This window comes from Otolemur garnettii, unplaced genomic scaffold (assembly GCF_000181295.1).
Source record: "Otolemur garnettii isolate 467f Iridium unplaced genomic scaffold, OtoGar3 scaffold00005, whole genome shotgun sequence".
Taxonomy (NCBI): domain Eukaryota; kingdom Metazoa; phylum Chordata; class Mammalia; order Primates; family Galagidae; genus Otolemur; species Otolemur garnettii.
Window position 1 is genome coordinate 3,527,872 of NW_003852400.1, and position 21,184 is coordinate 3,549,055.

General features: G+C 38.9%; 1 protein-coding gene across 4 annotated transcripts in view; it reads left to right on the forward strand.

Moving 5' to 3' along the window:
• SRPK2 (SRSF protein kinase 2) overlaps nt 1-21,184 on the forward strand; it is a 147,367-nt gene that overhangs the window by 41,160 nt on the left and 85,023 nt on the right. The window lies entirely within an intron of this gene.

Genomic DNA, 21,184 nt, shown 5'->3' on the forward strand with positions numbered 1-21,184 from the left:
TTGGTTGCCCCAAGCTAGTGTGCCATGACCTCAGTCTAGCTCATAGCAACCTCAAACTCAAGTTCAATCAGTTCTCCTGCCTTAACTTGCCAAGTAGTTGGGACTACAGGCACTGGCCAAAATGTCCAGCTCATTTTTCTAGTTTTAGTAGCGATGGGTTCTCATTCTTCCTCAGGCTGTTCTCAAACTCCTGAGCTCAAGATATCCACCTGCCTCAGCTTAGCAGAGTGCTAGGATTACAAGCATGAGCCATTATGACCGCTCTTAGCTGATGTATTATTATAAATAAAATGAGGTGGAAAGTTGACTGAATCATCATACCTTAGACCTTTTGCAGCTCTGTAATCCCACAGTTTATCAGGTTATGGCAGACTCAGTGGATTCTGAAGGGCTCTTTTATAGAAGAGCACCAGCCAAAGAAAGGGAGAGATCTCAGAGACTTTTGGATTAGGCTGCCCACCCTGCTTCTGGGCCCTGTATGTGCATTTCGTGGCAAAGCCCATGTGTTTTAGATTGGCTCAAACCAAGATGGCACCCAGCCTTGCAGCGTCTTCTCCTGTGAAGGCTGGAGAGCGAGGTCAAAACCCTCACTGTTTTCCCTGTTTGTGGATTCTAGCCCCCCTTTCCAAGCTCAAGCTGCTGCTCCCTTATGCTGGACTGTTAAGCAGGGCCATCTGGGTCACAGCTAATAGGCTTTAAGTGTCCCTGTGCTCAGGCTTGGTCTTAAACTCCTGAGCTCAAGCAATCCTTCTGCCTTGGCCTCCCACAGTGCTAGGATTAGCCATTTTGTGCCACCATGCCATGCCTCACTTTGGATATCTTGTTAAAACATAAGCTTTGTTTCTTCTTTGGAAGCATGCAATGCTTTTAGAAAATTCAAACAAAAATATTTGCTTCTATTGTATATGTTGGGAAGTACTTAAATATGATACTTGCCTAAATGCTTCATAGACAAATATTATACTTATTTTATTGAAAAACAGATGTAAAAAAAAAGAAAAATAGATGAAATATTTTGACATGGTCATTAACAGACCTTGTACTTCTTTAGATTCTTAGACTCAACGGAAGTTCAGATTCTGTTACAAGCTATATTAAAAGATAACTTTACTAACATAATTTACAACTTCTAACTTGTATAGCAGCATTGTTCAGTCGAACTTTTCCGAGATGCTCTGTGGAATATGGTAAGCCCCACTTGTGTCTGTTGAACACTTGAAATGTGGCTACTAAGACTGATGTGCTGAATCTTTAAGCTTATTTATTTTTAATTAATTAAAGTTTAAATTTGGCCAGATACAGTGGCTTACATCTGTAGTCCCAGCACTTTGAGAAGCCAGGGCAGGAGGATTGTTTGAGCCCAGGAGTTTAAGACCAAGCCTAGGTAACATAAAAAGACCCTATCTCTACAAAAATATTAGCCAGGCATGGCAGCACATGCTTATAGTCCTTGTTACTAAGGAGGCTGAGGCAGGAGGATTCCTTGAGCCTAGGAGTTTGAGGCTGCAGTGAGCTAAGAATGCACCATGGCACTCCAGCCTGAGCAACTGAGCAGGCCCTTGTCTCGAGGAAAAAAAGAAAAAGAGCCACGAGTGGCTGGCTGCCTTATAGGATCACGTAGGCGTAGAACCTCACTAACCTGCTTTAACTTTTTTTTTTTAAGTGTAAGTTTATTTATAAGAGATTTTTATGAGAAATAAGTACAAGTATTTTTGGTAAGCGTTTTTACTGAATTTATTTCCTATTTTTCTACAGTATTAAAGGTGCCCATTTTTTAGACACAACCTATTAAACTTTATAAATACAATTAAACTTCTATCTTCTGCATCTGTAATTACAATATAAAAAATATCTGGGTAGATTTTAGCCCAATTTAGAAGATTTAGGATGTTTTGACTGAAAATACAGTTGATGTGTCTGACATAAAAGTGGCTTTTAGGGAGAATGGTGGCCATCCTTTCTTGGAGAGACTGGCTGATGATTTGGGAGCTGTGCCACACTTCACCTAGGACAGACACAGACGGAGGGAACAACTAGAGGTTTTAACCAAAAGTTGTAAAAAAAAGTTACTAGGGCAGGGCATTCTAGTTGCTGCTTAGCAGCTTGCTGTAGTTTACTCCAAGATTAGTAATAATTCTCCAGGACAAATAGAGAGAAAGGATAGTTGCTAGCCTTAAATAAAGTTGATCATAAATAGCCACAGTGTTACAGGCAAAAAGGCAAGGCAGATTTTATTGACGAGTTTTTTTTCTCCTTCTTTCTTTGGTTTTTTGATGTTAGCAATCTTGTAGGTGAATTTAACTTTTATTGACATGATTAATGAATGCTTCAGAAAAGAAAGGGTTTCATTTGAGTTAGTATTTTAACACCGTATTTGAGGTCAGATGTATTTTGGGATTGGGATTTTTCCTCATGAAAAGTTTAACTTTGTTATAGAAAATGAACATTTGAAACTTTTTTCATACTAGGGAGAATGTTTTGTTCACTTTGAATACTAGCTCTTTGTACCAAATCATGAAAGAAAACAGGAATAGATTGCAGGATATATTAACTGGCGGTTTGGATTTTTTTTTTTTTTTTGAGGCAGGGTCTCCTCGCTGTCACCCTAGGTAGAGTGCCATGGTGTCACAGCTCATAGCAACTCTGACTCTTGGCCTGATGTGATTATCTTGCCTCAGCCTACCAAGTAGCTGGGACTACAGGCTCCTGACACAACACCTGGCTATTTTTCTGTTGGCACTTGTCATTATTGTTTAGCTGGCCTGGGCTAAGTTTTAACCTGCCAACCACAGTGTATGTGGCCAACGCTGTAAGCAATGTGCTACGGGCACCGAGCCGAGACAGTTTGGATTTTGATTTAGAATTCTAAATATTCCAAAATGGAAGATGGTGGCAAACTAAAAAGTTAGCCAACGTTAATCAACGAGTAAGTGAGGGGTATATTTACAGGGTAATAATTAGAGTACATTAAAATTATTTTTGTGTAAAGGATATAGATTGTGAATTCCTTGAATGAACTCTTAACAAAAGCTGTGCATGACCTCTATGGAGAACATTATAAAACATTATTGAAGGATGTAAAATAACTGTTTAATAATGTATAAAAATAGGATGTATGTATAAAAATAGTATGGGACTATTTAATATTCTACAGATGCTGTTTGCTTTGAAATAATTTGTCAATTCACTGTACATTATAACTTGATAATATAATCTAAAATAAATAATTACTAGGAGAATTGGTTGTCCATATGGAGTAAACTAAAACTAGACCTCTACTTCACAATTCACCAAGACGTTCTAGGTGGAAGATAGGTATCTAACTGCAGAATTGAAGCTGTGCACAGCCGCTCCTCAGGGCTTTTACTTCTGCATACACGCTCTTGAACATCACCTTCCATGTGTTAGAGCTCTGTGATCTAAACACTAAATATGTACACCTAAAATATGTTTCAAGAAACAGTACTCTTCCTACTTGAAGCACACTTAGGTATTTTTCCACCTTATTTTGTTTTTAAAAATATGCTGTGACCCAGCATACTGATTTTATGCGTTGCTGAGGGAATGTAGCTTGACAGAGACTGCCTTGAAGAAACTCTTGTACACGTGTGGAAGGAGAGAAAGGTGTGTGAGAATGTTAGCTAAATCCTGCAAGTCCTTCTTTTCTAGTGGTGGAGGAAAATGCCATGTGCTAAATGCAGGAGGAGCCAGAGTAAATACTGGAGTTGAGGTCTATGGAGTTGATCAAATTCGAATCAATTGTTGAGGGAAGAGTTGAATTTACCTCGATAAAGTAATGCTGACTGGGCTTGTGAAAGCAGAAGAAACAAAGTTGAGGTGAGATGGATGACATCTAATTTTTTGACTTTTGGGCAGGGAGGTATGGCGCAAACAAACTATAAAGGAACTAGGCTTGCGTTCTGTGTTCTGTCTCTGTGGTTTAGATGTAGAAAGAGGGTCTATGACTGTCTGGTCAGCACATTAGGAACCTCCCTGAGGGTTTTCATTTTTGCTTATTTTAGGTATAGTATCTGAAAGGCAATGGCAAAGATTAGTTATTACAGCTTAGTTGCTGCTACCACTGTTGTTTTTAAAGCTGAAGATGTGCGCCACACATACTTTTTTCTTAAAATTATTGCCAGTGAGCCCAGTCTGGACAGGTGGTATTCAGGTTGTGAGATTATGTAGTCTCAACATGGCTTTTCTGGACTGGGAGACCTGGGCTTGAAGAGGTGCCCTGGACAGTGTGTGATAGCCAGGGCCACTTGATCTTACATTTTGCTTATCTTGCATGAAAAGTAATTGCCTCTGTAATGAAAGTTTCTTCTGTCCCATTTGTGCCTTTTAAAAAATCAGTTTAAAAATGTATTTGGATAATGTGAAAGCAAATAGGTAATGCCTGACTCCTACCAGGTACTAGAGTTTAGCTGGCATTTTTCTCCCCCAGTAAAATTTTGAATGTAGATTTCCCTGTTCTAATTGTAGTTCCACAGACTACTCCATGAGGTCAGGGGATATATCAGTCTTGTTCATGTTGAAACAAAGGGAGAACTATGCAGTAAATAGCCAGTATGGTTATGTTTGTCTTAAATGCAAGTCTTCCTAAATTAATGCTTTAAAATTTTATTGTTCATTGAATTTCTGGATTTATACTAGAGTACTCTTTTTTAGAATTGTAACTTTAATAAGGAAAAACTTTTCAGAATGTTGTGGGATAATGGCAGGTTTAAAGAGTTAGCACTGCTCAGAATTGTTACTGAAGTAGGCTAAATTAGAAATTTAAAAACTTACCAGCAGTTTTGCCATTAAAAACTATTAATGCTTAAAATGCTTTAATTGTTAGAATATTGTCATCAGTTATTAATTGGTCAAATTTAGCTTTGGATTTTAAGTTTCAAACCTCTACTATTTTATGGAAAGGAATGCTACTTATTAATAAAGTTAAAAGTCATTGTAATGAGGAAATCTTTTCTTTCGTTGGTGGGTTGCTTCTACATATTAAAATATATGCAGGGACCCATCATGAGTAACTCAACTGCCAATCAAGACTTTGTCATGTTGAGAGTCTGATATAGAATTTGGTGTAGCATTTGACATTATGTTTGGTTTTTAAATGTCTATAATCTTTTACTCTTAGTACGGCGTCCTAAGAATTTGGTTTGTAAAGGACAGACAAAGATACATTAACTAAAGATGTTTTTCACAGTATATATAGTCTTTCTAAGACTGGAAGCCATTAAAGGAATGGTTAAGTAATTTTGGTAGATTTGTATGATGAAGTAGTCTGTGCTTGTTAGAATGTTTTACAGGAGTTCTAATGATATGAGATGATGCCTATAAGAATGATCTCAAATTGTGTAAAACATAACTGGGTAAAAATTGGGAGGAAACACAGATACTGTGATTTATCTTGGATACCATAGCTGTATACAGTTCTGTATATAATTAGTTTATTTATAGCTTTGTGATTTTAAATCACAAAGATAATGAACAAATACTATTTTTGTAATCTGAATAAAAGTAAATAATATTAATGCAGAAAAGCCAGAGCTCCATTTTGGAAAGTTGGCTCTGGTAAAGGAAGATGTGCGGAACGGGGAGAAGGCGTAGCTCCGGAGATGGATGACAAAGGTGAAGTCTGGACTGTTTCAGGCAGGGGGATGGATGGGAGAGATGCCAAAGGAGAAACGTCAGGCTTCAGGAATGGGAGTGGGTGTGAGGGAGGAAAGAATGTTCCGTGATGTTGACCTTGGCAAAGAGGTGTGGTTGGAGACAAAATAGCATTTGACTTTGGTGTGATGTTGGCTTGAAATCCCAGAGAAACTGTGTACAGGTTTCTCTACATTGGTTCAGCTGCTAGTATAGATATTTGTTTGAATACCAGGAGGGCTATGAGGGCTGTTAGAGCTGGAGAAATGAATAAAATTGGTGAGAAAAGCAGGTATCAGAAAGGTAAAGTAATTTGCTGAAAGCCAGAGGGCTCATAGCTGATAGAACTGTGGTTTAAACAGAGGTCTGAATTTTGAAGACCATGCTTAAACTGCTACTCTGTACTTTTAAATTTCTAATGACAGGATTAAAATAGTATTTCAATAGTTTAATAGTTCATAAAGGCATGTGTACAAAAGGAAGAGATGGTCCCTGACTTAAAATGTTTGCCTTATGATTTTCCCACTTCACGGTGGTTTCATTGGGATGTAGCCCCATTCATTGTAAGTCAAAGGAGCATCTGTAATGTTTTACACATTTTTGTCAAAAAATGTGTATGCTAGTAGGAAACCTTTTTCTTAGACACATTTGCTCACTTGAAGTTGATTCTCTGCTTTTACCAAATAAATACTGTTTTTTTTTTTTGTTTGTTTTGTTTTTTTTTTTGAGACAGAGCCTCAAGCTGTCCCCCTGGGTAGAGTGCTGTGGCATCACAGCTCACAGCAACCTCCAACTCCTGGGCTCAAGCGAGTCTCCTGCCTCAGCCTCCCAAGTAGCTGGGACCACAGGCGCCCGCCACAATGCCCGGCTATTTTTTGGTTGCAGCCATCATTGTTGTTTGGCAGGCCCGGGCTGGATTCAAACCCGCCACCTTACGTGTATGTGGCTGGCGCCATAGCCACTTGAGCCACAGGTGCCGAGTCAATACTGATATTTTTTGATGTAATGATGTATAATTTATTATTTCATTTTCTATCCTCCATTCCTCCCAATCAAAAAAATTATTGTGTGTCTCCTCCTCCACTACCACTACCACCGTCCCTTCTTCTTCAGAGGATTAGTGTACTTTTCCTTGAAAACAAACTCTTGAGAAACAATCCAAGTTTGAGACAAATGAGACAAATTCTATTATGTTATCAAATCAAACATGGGAACCTGGAATGTCTTAATGAAAAAAATGGTTAAGTGAGTTGTATTGAAAAAAAATATTTAAAATTCCACAGGAATGGTATGCTAGTTTTGGGTTCTTTTGGAGCTGTGTTTCATGTAGTAAGAAACAATTAAAGAGTTTTTATTTCAGGTAAATATCACAGCCTAGACTGTCAAAGCTGTAGTGGATCTAAGAAGAGAAACAATCACATAAAGCATTCAGTCTACGAAGCATTAATTTTCTTTTTGTTTAAATATTTAGGGAGGTACAAGTGGTTTTTGTTACATGAATGGATATCGTGAAGTCTAGACTTTAATATACCTGTCACCCGAATAGTGTACTCTGTACCCACCAGGTAATTTTTCATCCTGTACTGCCCTTCCACCCTCCCCCTTCTGAGTCCGCTAAGTTACTCCTATGACAGACAAACCCATTACTTAGCTCCTGCATGTAAGAACATGTGCTGTTTGGTTCTTTGTTCCCATTACTTCACTTTGAATCATGGCCTCCAATTCCATCCTAGATAAAACATTAATTTTATAGCCACATTTAGACATCTCCTTTACTTTTCAAACCTCTACTCCTTACCCTGTGTTTAATGTTTTAAAAAAAACATTAATCATTTGATTGAGCCCTTATTTCATTTTTTAGGATTTATGTTAGATGCTGAGTTCTTAAAATTCTCCCTAATAAATGGTGATAAAATAGACTAGTTAGCTTCTATGCCTCTGAGTCAAGTGTGCACTGGTTGAGATTTTTTTTTCCTGTTCTTGCCACCAGTTTGTGGCTAAGTCATTAGCATGAATTTTTACTCATGATGCTTCTGGTGTGTAGAAATAGTCTCTCTACTAATACAGAATTTCATATGCTTTCATATGGCACCTACATATTTGGAGGAAAGCAAGGATCAGGAAATATATTCTTAAATATAACAAATTTGGGTGACTCTACTCAAGTTGAGAATTAGTGTTAGATTATGAAATCAAATTATTAAATTGTGGGCTTAATCATTTACAAAGTAGTAGACTGACACATAGGGAGAAGTACGTAGGGAGGAGAGTATGATCCTGTCCTTAGTCATGTACCCAGTGTCCCACCTAGTAAGTGGGGACTCACACCTAGCAGTGAAAAGCCCGAAGGGACCTTAGTGATGGGAGCATAATCTAGTGAGTAAAATGTAGTAGTAAAATGATCTTATGGATCACTGGTTTTCCCCCTCCCTCTCAGACAGATCTCTCCTTCTGTACCCAGCTGGAGTGCATTGGCGTCATCATAGCTCAACTTCTGCCTCAAACTCCTGGGGTCACGCAATCCTCCTGCCTCAGCCTTCTAAGTAGCATGTGCCCACCACAGGGCTCAGCTAATTTTTCTCTTTTTATTAGAGACAGGGTCTAACTTCAACTCCTGACCTCAAGCATTTCTCCTCCCTCAGCCCCCAGAGTGCCAGATCACGAGTTTTTAAAGGAAGGGTGAAAGGTAAAGTTGGGGCTATCCAGTTTGCCAGTGAAGAGTTCTCCCTCTTCCTATCTAGGGGGGAGAGAGAGGAGCTGAGAGAAATAAAGGGTGTGAGATGCTTGCCGTCAATTGTGGAGACTATTTCTCAGTCCAGTACCTTACCTTGTCCTTCTGTGCCTAATGTCTCCCAAAACGTTCCGTCTTCTGTCTTGGGAAAGACTAATCTGGTTGCCCTGGTGGTAAGGTGTGGGGAGAATAAGCTAGAGCAGGGGTCCTCAAACTTTTTAAACAGGGGGCCAGTTCACTGTCCCTCAGACTGTGAGGGACACACTGTAGGCCCTGGGACGAGTCAACTGCTAAGCAGGACAGGCAGCGGCGGGCAAAAACACCCGGCGGGCCTGATAAATGTCCTAGGTGGGCTGCAGTTTGAGGACGCCTGAGCTAGAGGCTCCATCCAGCTAAGCAGTGCATATTCAACAACTCTTCCCATGAATGTGTCCCTAGCCTCTGGTTGTAGTGCTGAAGCTTTTGTGGTTCCAGGGTGGACTGGTTTTTGGACACAGTTTCCAAAGTCACTTTTGGTTTTAGCTGCTTTTGTTCTTCCTAGTTGTCACGTCCCCTCCATTCTCTTTGTTTTTGTTTTTTTTTTAAATATTGAATTTCTTGTTTCTTGATTTTTCTTTTCTACTGTCTTTGTTCTTTTGGGCTTGCTTTTTCTTAAACCATGGGAAGAGGAATAAAAAATAGTGTTAGTTACACAAGGTGGACATTAAGTTCGTGTGCAATTTAAAGTAGTTTAACTTAGTAAATTGCACATGAACTTTATGTCCACCCTATATTTAAGGTGTTAATGTTTAAATCAAAACTTCCCATGTCATACTTTTTGGATTTGGAACTCATATATTACAGTATGATTATTTACATTTTAACAGAATTACCTAAAAATTGGTTTTACTTGCAGTAGATGATTAAAAACTGATTAATAACTTTTTAAGAAATTTATTAAAAGCGTAAGTCCTTTTTCTGAAATCTTTTGGACCATTAGGAATTCTTACTTGTATCTACCTTTCTCTGCCTGTTTTTGTTTGTGTCTGTTCCTTGCTTGCATCTGGCTCTTTTGCACCCTCCAATGCATTGCCAGTAGACATCTGTTAGAGCTGGTAATGATTCCTTGGAGCAGTGATTTATATCCAAGGATGCATGTCCATCTATTAGTGACATGCACCCAGGCTACATGCCAGCCTTACTGAGTCAGAATCTCCTGTTTCTGCCTTTTGCATTTTGAAAAAACTTCCACATTATTGTGGTGTATATAGCTTCCAAAATAAATAGATTTAATCTTGCATGGCTTTTTATTGCCTACCAAATAAACTTCAAATTCTTCATTTGGAGGTGTCAAAATTTGGTCCCAATAGTTGTAGTACTTGTGCCAATATTCTTTTGTGGGTACCTTGTGCATCAGCAAAAGTGGACAAGCCCCCTGCTGCTGCCATGCCGTGTGCCTGCTTCTTCCTGCCCAGAACGCCCTTTCCTTGGTAAGCTCTGTAGACGCCTTTTACTTCCTCTTTGGTCTCTTCAATGTTCTCTCCTTTCTGCAGGCATTCCTAGAGAACATGTGTACCTTTCCACTTTCTTTGTTTCTGTTATTGTATCCCCTGGACCTTATAACAGTACCAGAAACTGTACTTTGAACATGGGTTAATTAAAGAAATAATGTTAGCAAACCACTTTCTGCTTTGCTTTACGTTACTTGTATACCTATCTGATGCAATCTGTTAGATTCTTGGTATCGTGAGAGAGGACTCATATTTTATTCATTTTAATAATAAAATAGTTTGGCTTGGCACCTATAGCTCAAGAGGCTAAGGCGCCAGCCATATACACCAGAGCTGGTGGGTTTGAATTGAGCCCGGGCCTGCCAAACAATGACAATTACAACCAAAAACTAGCTGGGTGTTGTGGTGGGCACCTGTAGTCCCAGCTACTTGGGAGGCTGAGGCAAGAGAATTACTTAAACTAGGAGTTTGAGGTTGCTGTGAGCTGTGATAGCACAGCACTCTACCCAGGGCAACAGCATGAGGCTCGGTCTCAAAAAAAAAAAAATATATATATATATATATATATAATTAATAAAATAGTTTGAGCTTTATAAGTATTTCTTGAAAAACAAATGAAGTATATTCTTTATACCTTGGGTAATCAAGCAGAATTTAGAACTGTAGGGCAGAATCCCAAGATTTATGACACAAGAAGGTAAGGATATCCCAGTTTCTTGAGTTCTCTTTGATATGGGTTGGTGAGGTACTCTGACTGATGGGGCGTTAGTCTGTGCTCTGTTGGCTACATGGATTTCATGGTTTTCAGGGCAGTTGTCAGTTGTCAAATGCGTGGAGAAAGGACGGTGTCTTCTGTGAATGCAAGGGAGCATACTTTGTAGCATTCGGGTTCATGGGAGCTATTCTAAGCACCATCTTAAGTTTTCAATTTCTGTTATACCTTAGGTGAGTCTCTTTTTATGTTCAACTTTAAATCTTTGTTTTCTCTTTAGTTAAATATTACTCTTGTGAACTAGCATTTGCTTAAATATTAGCGAAATCAGGACTCGTTTCCTAATGTGCAGTGTCAACCACTTAGAGGGGTTTACAGGGTTTTACATTTGGCAGTGAAAAGTATTGGCACTCAGCCAGTGGGAGTGTGACAGAGATATGTATGAAGAGCAGCTCAGGGGAGAACCCACTGGTGGCTGTGGTGGCCCTTAGCGGGCCAGGTTGACTAAGATACAATTTACATCAAATAAAAATTCACCTGTTTTAGACTAGACTTATTGAGCTGTGCCAGCTATGAGGAAGTGTTTCCATCAGCACCATGAAGTGCCCTGCGGCTCTTCTGTGGTCAGTGCGGGGGGGGGGGGGGGGGGTCTCCGGGTGGTGGTGGTGGGGTGACCCCCCACTGGCTCCTGGCAGCTACTGGTCTGCTTCCCTGTCGCTGTAGTTTGGTGTTTGGCTTATTTTGCTCAGCACATAGCACTCTTGAATTCACACTGCTTTTCTTGCTCATTGTCTTGTTATTGCTGAGTAGTATTCCAGTATTTACCCATAGTTTGTCCTTTTACACTATTTCTGGAGAGCTTGAAACGAGCATGTTATTTGTGTATGGATTTGTTTTGACACAATACACAGACACAATTTTTTTTCCTTAAAAGAACTTTAAAGTCAAATAGAGAATTAGCCTAAAGGACTTATATGTCGGGGTATGGTGGCTACATATGCACGTAGCACTGTCTCTGAAAGTGACCCTTGAGCCATCTGTTCAATAATGTCCTGGTGTGCTTACCTGCTTATCAGGGCCATCTCTCAGACTTTACTGAGTCTTACTGTCTAATGCCTTAAGTGGGTCTCAGTACCATGGCTCATCTCATCCCAGTGGTGTTAGGTCTCTACCCCTACTGTTTCCTCCGCAGGGTCGGCTGGCACAGCAGGAGTTCCAGTCCCTCAAGAAAGTAGAATCTGGAAATATTTTACTGTTCCAAGTTAGCTGTAGCTGTTCAGTAAGGTAGGCTTAGTTCCTGCCTTATTATCCTCATTTGTAAAATGGAATGAATAATGCTACAGTACTTAAAAAGTTGTTTGAAGATTGGGGCGGCACCTGTGGCTCAGTGAGTAGGGCGGTGGCCCCATATTCTGAGGGTGGAGGGTTCAAACTTGGCCCGACCAAACTGCAAAAAAAAAAAAAAAGTTGTTTGAAGATTGAATCAATATCAATAAAGTTCTTAGAATATACTTTTTTTTTTTTTTTTTTGAGACAGAGCCTCAAGCTTTCCCCCTGGGTAGAGTGCCATGGAGTCACAGCTCACAACAACCTCCAACTCCTGGGCTCCAGCGAGTCTCCTGCCTCAGCCTCCCAAGTAGCTGGGACCACAGGCACCCGTGACAATGCCTGGCTATTTTTTGGTTGCAGCCGTCATTGTTGTTTTGGTGAGCCCGGGCTGGATTCGAACCCACCACCTTAGGTGTATGTAGCCACTTGAGCCACAGGCGCCTAGCCAGAATATACTATTTGAACTACTTGCTTTTTAAAATTCTGTTCTTCAAAGCATATATTCATTGTTAGCCTGGAGATACATGGTACATTCAGTGTTTGTTATCATTTTTTTTTTTCCAGTTTTGGCCGGGGCCGGGCTTGAACCCACCACCCCCAGTATATGGGGTTGGTGCCCTACTCCTTGAGCCACAGGCACTACTCATTCATTATCATTTTTTTCTTGAAATTTAGAAATTACTTCATGATCACTTCCTGTCTTCTTGAAATACATTCTGTAGTGGTTTCTTTAGAAGAGGGTCTGTGATGATTAACCTAGTTATTGTTTTTTTTTTTTTTTAATTGAATGGTAACTATGTACATTAATGCACTTCTGGGGTACAGTGTGGGGTTTTCACATGCAATCTGAAATACTTCCATCAAACTGGTCAACACAGCCTTCATGTCATTTTCTCAGTTATTGCTTTAAAACGTTCACATTCTAACCTAGTTATTGTTGATTTGAAAATGTTTGCTTATTTATGTATATTTCTGTTAGCTGGATATACATCTAAGCATGATAGTTATTGACTCTTAGTACTTTGATGACTTTACTGGGCTATTGTTTGACAACCCCCCTCCTTTTTTTAAAGGGAAATCTACTTAAGAGTGTATTGTCATTCCCGTGAAGAAAATCTGTCTTTTTTCTTTTTTTTTTTTCCCTCTTAGCTGTAGGGATTCTTCACTTTCATTGTAGTGACTATTTTTCTTTATTCTGTATACCTTGTGCTTTCAGAATCTGAGAAGTTAGGTTCTTGATCAATTCTGAATAATTCTCAGCCATTATTTTTTCTCATGGTATCTCTTCCCTGATTTCTCTCTTCTTCAGGAATAGTACTTGGGTTAAACCTCTTAGTTCTCTACCCCAGTTCTCAACCTTTCTTGCATGTCTTCGATCTCTTTTTTATCTTTCTATGTTGTATCCTAGGTGATATCTTTGGTGATTGGCTTCTGTCATTTGTTTTAGAGTTTTCAAAGGTCGTCTACATTGTAGCATCTAGGAGTACTTCATTCCTTTTTATTTTAGAGTAATCAATTGTTTGGATATATCACTTTTTTTTTGAGACAGACTCTCACTCTGGCACCCTGTGTAGAGTGCAGTAGCATCATAGCTCACAGCAACCTCAAACTCTTGGGCTCAAGTGATTCTCTTGCCTCAGCATCCCAAGTAGCTGGGACTACTGGTGCCTTCCACAACACTCAGCTATTTTTAGAGGTGGGATGTCACTCTGACTCAAGCTGGTCTGCAACGCATACATCACTCAGGCAATCTACCTACTCTAGGCCTCCCAGAGTGCTAGGATTACAGGTGTGAGCCATGGCGCCCGGCTATACCACATTTTTATTTACTCATTCATTGGCTAACAGACATTTGGGTTGTTTGTACTTTCGACTTTTAATAATAGTGCTGCTGTGTGCTGGGCATGGTGGCTTGTACCTATACTCCCAAAAGTCAGAAGGCTGAGGCAGGCAGAGCCCTGTGGCCTAGAGTCTGAGACAAACCTGGATGATACAGCAAGGCCCTGTCTCTTAACAACAACACAAGGAGTAATACTGCTATGAGCATTCATGTGCTGAGTTTTATGTGGACATGCAGCAGGGTAGATGTGCTGAGTCATGTAACTCTGACTTTTTGACAAACTGCTAGATTGTTTTCCTTAGTGGCTGTACCTTTTCATAGTCATAAGCAGTATCTGAGGGTTCTAATTTTTGAATATCCTTGACTTCCCTTGTTACTATCTTTTTGATTATTGCCATCCTAGTGGGTGTAGAGTGATATCTCATTGTGGTTTTGATTTTCATTTTTCTGATGGCTAATGGTGTTAAGCATCTTTCTTTAGGAGTTTTGAAGTTTTAGCTCTTAATTTAGGATCTGGATCCATTATGAATTAGTTTTTGTATATGATGAGAGGTGAGAGCCTGGCTTCACTGGTGTGAATGTTCATAACATCCTGTCACTGTTGCGCAGACTGCTCTTTCCTATTTGAATTGTCTTGGCATCCTTGTTGAAAATCAAATTATTATAAATGTAAGGTTTTCTTTCTGGACCTTAATTCTAATCCACTGATCTTTATCCGCATGTCAGTACCATACCATTTTGTTTACTTTAGCTTTGTAATAAGTTTTGAAATTGGGAAATGGGAATCCTTCAGTTTTGGTTTTTGAGATTATTTGGCTCTTCTGGGACGAAGAGTTTTCATAGTACGTTTTAAGTTTGTTTTACTAAATTTATTTCTAAATTTACTCTTTTTGATGCTATTTTTTTAATTTTAAAACATTACATATTATACACACACACACACATAAATATATATGGGTTTTTTTGGGGTTTTCTTTTTTTTTTGAGATAGAGTCTCAAGCTGTTGCCCTGGGTAGAGTGCAGTGGCATCATACCTCACAGCAACCTCAAACTCTTAGGCTCAAGTGATCTTCTAGCCTCAGTTTTTCTATTTTAGTAGAGATGGGGGTCTCACTTTTGCTCAGGCTAGTCTCAAATTCGTAAGTTCAAGCTGTCCACTTGCCTTGGCCTCCCAGGAGTTGCTAGCATTACAGGCGTGAGCCACCACGCCTAGCTTAAGTTTTTTTACTTTTTTGAGACAGAGCTTAGTCAACCTATGGTTGAGTTACCATGGTGTCACTGCTCACAGCAACCTCAAACTACTGGGCTCAAGTGATCCTCTTGTCTTAGCCACCTGAATAGCTGGGACTACTGGCTGCCGCTACAATGCCCAGCTAGTTTTTCTATTTTTTTTTTCATGCTATTTTGAATGGAATTATTTTGTTATTTCATTTGGCTCATTCTTTTTGGTAGAGTTTTGTCATAGAGATGTGCTATAATCTGTAACAATGTTATTAATAAGTTCCCTATTGATGGACATTTAGGTCCCAATATGTTGCTGTTTGCAGACATTGCCACAGTGACTATATTACTAGGGTGAATTTCAGTAAGGAGCTATGCAGAGCTGAAGCGCATTCAAATGTTGGAATCATCTGTCAAATTTAAAATTCTTGTATCCTGCTTATTTATCTTTTTACTGCTCATTTTAAAACTTCCAGTAAGCTATTTAAAATAACCTGTATAGAAAGGTGTTCTAAACTATTTTCAACTAGCCCTGTTACTTATTAAAAATAATGATATGCTGGAAGAGGCTCTTGTTGCTAAAAAAAATTGCCAAGAGCGATGCCATCCAGTATTACTTTGTGTGATGATGGAAATGTTCTGTGTCTTCACTGCCCACACTGTACTGTAGCCACCAGCCATACTTTTCTGCCATTAAGCAGAAAAGAAGATAGAATGGCTGGAGAGCTAAGTTTTTAAATTTACACAATTTTATTTAATTTGACTACTGTTTTGTGTAGCATAGGCTTAGGGATTTAATTTGTTTCCGGTTTGTGTTCTGAATTTTCTTAGAGGATAGACCATTGACTGAATTTGACTTTTGTTGATTCATCTTATATTTGTAATTGTGTATGCCTGTATATGTAAAGCTTATGGAAGTTTGTAGAAGCCTTGTCTGAAATGATATGTCTTGCATTATTTCCTGAATAGCATGAGGTAATCATTAGTAGTTATTGCAAGTTTAACCAGTATAGTTCTTAATAAACAGTTCTGTTTTGGTAACAGTTAATTTGCCCTGCTCCGAGCTGGCTTCAGGTTATCTGCAAACTGAAGTTTTATTTACTTGTTTGGCTTTTGTAATCAACATTATTAATGTGGAAAAAACTGAACTTTTAGATAGAAAAGCCCATGGATTGTTAATTTAGTTCTTAATATGTGTGTATATCTCATCCTCATGTAACAAGTAGGTTTACCTGAGGTTTTGTACATGTATATGTTCTAAAATCTGTATCAGACACTTACAAATGTTTATGTTGGCAATTATAGTATTGGTCATTGACTCATTTGGTGGCTTGGTTGACTTTGTACTTTGGCTCTGTCCTTAGTCCTTTGATTAAGTTATCCTTGGCCCTCTAACATGCTTGGAAAGGTTTCAGCTACTGGCTGTATGCTTTTTTTTTAAGCTATAGGTTCTGTGTATCAGACCATCCTCACTATATTCAATGTGGCCCATTGTCTCACTTGCCCTTCAAACTCAGATGAGCCAAAATGGAAGTACTTTCCTCTAAAACCCTTCCTCCTGCAATATTCCCTATCTAAATGAATAGTAACACTGCTTCCAACCTGGAACGAGGAGACACCCACCTACCTGTCAATGAGTCACGGTCCATTGGTCCTAAGACCCCTGCCGCCATACTAAAATGCACAGATGCTCAAATGTCATATATATAAAGGGCATCATTTCCATATAATCTCACCTTGTCCAGTATACTTTAAATCATCTTTAGATTACTTACAATACCTAATACGTGTAAATGGTATGTAAATAATTGTGTAGGGCATAAAACAAGATAAGTCTGTATGTGGTTAGTACAGACACAGCCATCCGTTTCCCATCTCCACCCCCATATTTTTCCTCCATTCCATTCCCCTTCCTCTTCCTGTTTCCCTTCCCCAGAAGTCTCTCTTCTGTTTCCCAGGCTAGTTGTGAACTCCTGCACCGAAGTGATCCTACTGCCTTGACCTCCCAAGTAGCTGGAACTACAGGCATGTACCATAGCACACAGCTTCCCCTGAATATTTTCTGTCTGATACGGAGGACCAACTGTGTTGAGTACCAAATTCCATTTTCTTTTCTTACTAATTTTCTTCTTCTTTTTATTCTTTCTACCCCTTCTACACTCTGATTCCATTTGTTCTTTGCAGAAAGCAAATCTCTAATCTCAAAATTGCATTTCAGTGGCTCCTAGTTATCAGTGATAAAGGCCAAGCTCCTTAGAGTTGTAGATTATTCCTCTGTGAATTGACTGTTGCCTAACCTCTTATCTATCTCCACCCATAACAGACTATTTTAGGTCTTTTTTTTTTTTTTTTTTTTTTTTTTAATGACATTGTTCCCTGGGCTGTGGGAACAATGACACAGCTCTAAGACTCTCCCTGAGGAAATCACTTGGATCTCCTTTTGCTCCCACCACCACCACTTTGCCTTACTGTGGTCAGTCTCTGTGATCACCTCTGGCATGTGAGATGTTTCTGATCCAGCCCTTGGTCACCTCTCATTTTGTAACAGTTGGCAGGAGCAGTTGATTATGTTCATGTGTTTACTTGGATTTCTCCTGCCTTGCTAGTTTGCATACCCTCCTTTGTGCCCCAAGTGGTTGTGCAATAGTGTAATTGCATTTTCTGTCAGGTCCCACAAGTGTTTTATAAAATGTGAATAGGGCTTGTGGCATAAAGTGTATGTAGCCCCGGAATGCAGTTTTAGGACCAGAGGTTTGCTTTCTGCAAAGCACATAGGAAATCAGTGCATGAGATGGGTAGAAAGGATACAAGCAAGACACAAGGACATTAGTGAGGAAACACTGAAATTGTTAGTCCAGGGAATAGATGATAAAACCTGAACTTAGAACTCAGGTGATCAAGCAATGGCACCTCTATAACCAACTCCTTTGTTGAGTAAATGTAGATTAGTTGGGAAGCAGGTCTGATTTACTTACATCTTCACTGACTTTTTGTTGGCTACATTCCACATTCTAGAAAACAATAAGATCTTAGAAAATAAAGTCAATAGTCTCTGACTTTTTTTGTACTTAGAATTTGGGGAATCTGCTGCCACTTTAATTATTAAAAAAAAAAAATCCAGGGGGCGGCTCCTGTGGCTCAAAAGGGTAGGGGGCTGGCTCCATATGCGGGAGGTGGTGGGTTCAAACCCAGCCCTGGCCAAAAAAAAAAAAAATCTAGAGCTTAACCTTTGATGCCAAAATGGAGTAATTCTACATGAACTACTGTTGTACATTTTGAGAAGCTTGGCAGCTGTATTCAGGTTCTCTTGCTGTGTAACAAATTATTGTGCACTTAGTATTTTATGACAATACCCATTATTAACTCAAAGTTCTGTTTGTCAGATAGAAAGACAACACAGCATGGCTGAATGCTTACTGGACGGAAATCAAGGTGTCAGCCGAGTCTGTGGTTCAGCTCATTCATTGATTGTTGGCAGAAATCATTCCCTTGTATTTGTAGCACTGAGAAAGAACTTTGCTATCCTGTTATCCTTCTAGCTGTTGGCTAGGGACCACTGTCATTCCGAGAGGCTGCTGGCAGTTCCTTGCTAAGTGTATATGGGTGGCCCTAATGGGTTGTTCACAGAGAGATACTTGCTTCCTTGCCATATAGCATAGATAACCATGGGAGTGCCAGCTCACCTTCACATTTTTATACACAGAGGAGCAAGGGATTTCACATGTGCGAGGGTTACTGGAGCTCATGTTAATTTTTCCCTACTACAGCACATTCAGATTTGATTTATACAAAGTTTAGGATTTTTTGTTAGAGAGGAACTTATAAAATCCTTATGGTATTTTCATCCTTAGCTGTGTATGGCTTACACAGCTTAAACATCTCAATTCCAGAAATCTGAAATCCAAAACACTTCTGATCCCAGACATTTTGGATAAAGGGATATTGAACCTGTATCGATTGATTCTTTCCTTAAGCAGAAATGCCAGTTGGTTATTTTGCAGGCTAACAGTTATAACCGAGAGAGAGAGGAAGAAAGAGGGAGGGAAGAATATAGTTTTTGATCTGTTAGATTGGGAGTGGACGTAGAGAGGAAAGAAAATTAAATTTGACTTCATGTGAATGGCTTTAAGACACTACCTGAGGAAATCACCTGAACCTCCTTTTCTTTATGTTTGATGAAAGATTAATTTAATTTCTCAAATTGTATAAGGTGCCATAAACTGATAACAAAGGAAAGGACTTTTCCCCCCCTATGAAATGTATAGCTTGCTTATCCATTTCTCTGCTCAAGAAATATACAGGAGCAGCTGGGAAGAAATCAAAACTCCCATCTGGTTGCCACGGTAATTTAGAGCAGATGATGCATGCATTTTGCTTGCCAGGGTTGTCCAGTTTTTCCATCCTAGTTTCTGATGGAACAAGTATATATGCAAATATATATGAAGTAGATAAGCATGATAAACTAATTTTAGAATTATAGTGTAGTATCGAAAAAATATTTTATGTATTTTTACAAATACATTTTAATTGTAGTAATGACTAGAAATAATGACTAGAATATTTATTTCTGCTTAATGTAGGGTAAAATACAGTTCTTTGTGAAAAACATAAGGGGCTCATTGGAAGTTTGCTTTCTAAAGTTTTTGCTTCCATCACTGACAAGTTACATTTTTTATGTTATGTGAGAACATGTTCTTAAATTAGCACTTTGCTTAAACTTTGGACCATTAGATAAAAACTCAGTCTTCTTCTCAAATAATTACATGCCACTTTTCACTGTGACTGTAGCTGGAAAGTTGTAAAAGAGAACATGCATACATGTTACTTAAATCTAAATGTAGATTTTTCACTCTTGCTCAAGGCTAGAATGCAGGCATCATATTCTGCAACCTCAAACCCTTGGGCTCAAAATATCCTTCTGCCTCAGCTTTCTAAATAGTTAGAACAACAGGTGGGTGCTGCTATGCCTGGCTAATTTTTTTAAGTATGTTGTAGTCTTGCTATATTGTCTGTGCTGGTTTCAAACCCCTGACCTCCCAAAGTACTGAAATTACAGGCATCAGCCACCATGTTCAGCGTAAATGTAGGTATTTCTAATTTTAGATCATATACCCTAAAAGGTTTATTGGTGTATTTTAAAAGATATTATATTGGTGTATTTTAAAAGATACTATATAGCAGTGTAAGTTTTTTTCCTTTCTATTTTACTTACTGTTCGTCTATTTTTTAGAGATGAGATTTTGCTATGCTGCCCAGGCTAAACTCTTACTCTTCGGCTCAAGTGAGTCCCTTGCCTCAGCTTCCAGAGTAGCTAGGACTACAGTTGCATGCCATTGTACTCAGCTCCTTTTATTTTTTAAAAACAACTTTTTGAGATATAATTCATGTATTATACAGTTCATTCATTTAAAATGTGCAGTCCAGTGATTTTTAATACAGCCATCACCACATCAGAATACTACCACCTCTCCTAAGAGAAACCCATATCCGTTTAACAGTCAATCCCAGTTTTCTTCCTTCTGTCCTCTTGATCTCTTTGCACCCTCACCCTATAGCCCTAAGGATGAGGGTGATAGATAGATATCCTGTCTAGATAAAGTTGTCTACTTTGGACATTTGATACAAAATGGAAAAACATGCAGCTGTAGTTTCCTGTGACCAGGTTTTCAGGGGCCATTTACGATATTGCATGTATCAGTACTTTTATTTCCTTTTATTCCTGACTAATATTCCATCATAAGGCTATCCTATTTGCGTATCACTTGTGGACGTTTGGGTTGTTTCTGCTTTTTGTATATTATGAACAATAATGCTCCCATGAACAGTTGTGGACAGGATCTTCCATGAACATATGTTTTCATTTCCCTTGGGTATATATCAAGGAGTGGAATTGCTGGGTCACTGGGTATTTCTGTGTTTAACCTTTTGAGGAACTGCCAGACTGTTTTCCAAAACAGCTGTGCCATATTACGTTTCTACCAGCAGTGTATGAGGATTCCTATTTCTTTATCATCCCTAACATTTATTTATTTATTTATTTTAATTGTAGACATTCTAGTGGGTATGAGGTGGTATCTCATTGTGATTTTGACTTCCTTTTCCCTAAGAACTAATGACGTTGAGTATCTTTTCATGTAATTATACTTTCATGGTCATTTGTGCATCTTCTTTGAAGAAATGTCTGATCCGGTACATTACCCATTTTTAAATTG